Source organism: Microtus ochrogaster, chromosome 6 (genome assembly GCF_000317375.1).
Source record: "Microtus ochrogaster isolate Prairie Vole_2 chromosome 6, MicOch1.0, whole genome shotgun sequence".
NCBI lineage: Eukaryota > Metazoa > Chordata > Mammalia > Rodentia > Cricetidae > Microtus > Microtus ochrogaster.
The window spans coordinates 46,254,213-46,255,824 of record NC_022013.1 but is presented as its reverse complement, the minus strand read 5'-3'; positions in this window follow the sequence as shown (position 1 = coordinate 46,255,824).

The following is a 1,612-nucleotide window of genomic DNA, read 5'->3' as shown; positions in this document are numbered from 1 at the left end:
AAAAGTCAGGCATATGGTAACCATCACACAGGGCGTGGCTCCTGGATCCACACATCCTTCATGGGGCATCATGCTTCAGTTGAAGGCCTGCATAAGAGGTCAGCTACAGCTGGGTGGTGGTAGCACACGCCTTTAATCCCAGCATTCAGGAGGCAGAGGCAGGCAGATCTCTGTGAGTTCGAGGCCAGCCTGGTCTACAAGAGCTAGTTCCAGGACAGGCTCCAAAGCTACAGAGAAACCCTGTCTCAAAAAAAAAAACCACCCCCCAAAAAGGAGAGTCATAGGGTATCTGTAAGATGATAGAGGGGTGCACAGGAAGGTAGTAGGGAGGGACTTGGAGTGTGGTGACATTTTTTTTGGTTTAGATGGTGGAAGAGAGTCCTTGCTTGGTTGGTGGCTAAGAAGGAAGGTCACCTGGTTGCCCTTCAACCTCTCTGAGCTGGGTTTTCACCCCAACATCTTACTCTTGAGTCTTTACTGGTAAATAGAATGATAAAGATTTGTGAAAAACTACATTTGAGCCTGGTGTGGTGGCACACACCTTTAATCCCAGCACTCGGGAGGCAGAGGCAGGAGAATCTGTGAGTTTGAGCCTGGTCTGCCGAATGAGTTCTAGGACAGTCGGGGCTGTTACAGAGAGAAAACCTGTCTCGAAAAGACAAAAACAAACAAACAAACAAACAAACAAAAAACCAAAAACCAAACCAAAACAACAACAACAAAAAAACAAAAAGGAAAAACAAAGAAAGCTACATTTGACTGTAGTGGCAGAGGCGGTTCTGGTGGTTTGCAGAAGGCTGGTGGGATGCAGGAGGCTGCCGGGCCTTGACCTGAGCAGCAGAACGGTGAGCTGCATAATTGAAACAGCAGCAGATTCAGGTGCAACTGCTGTACTGAGGGTAATAATAATAATAATAATAATAATAATAATAATAATAATAATAATAATAATAATAATGCTTCTATGCTTCAAAGTGGAATTCAGCATCTGTGGTAAACCCCTGGCCTTAGACCTTATGGATAAGATTCTCTTGGGGTAGTGTAGCTGCCTCAGTTGCAGGGATTCATAAAAGTAAATGCATCCAGTGGTTGTACCAGTTACTTTCGATGCTTTGAGAAAACACCAAGACCGAAAGCAGCTTATGAGTTTATTTTGCCTTTCTCTTTCAGGGAGTCCTTAATAGTGGAAGAGGCGTGGAAGCAGTTGCCAGGAACAAGAGACTGGGAGCTCACGTCTTCAGCCACACACAGAGAGAACGAAGAAGGAACCGGAAATGGAGAGAGGCCAGAAACTCTCGAAGCCTACCCCTACGGAGGCACATCCTCAAGCGAAGATTATACCTCCTAAAGGTTCTTTAAGGAGTCCAAACAGCACCACCAATGGGGACCACGTCTTCAATTAACTGTGTCTCAGTAGGACATTTCTCATTCAAACACCACAGTAGGGTGTTATGTAACCATTTCCCATCCTGAAGGCTAGTCCAACATGTGCACACAAAAATAAATACTGTAGCCGGGCGTTGGTGGCGCACGCCTTTAATCCCAGCACTCGGGAGGCAGAGGCAGGCGGATCTCTGTGAGTTCGAGACCAGCCTGGTCTACAGAGCTAGTT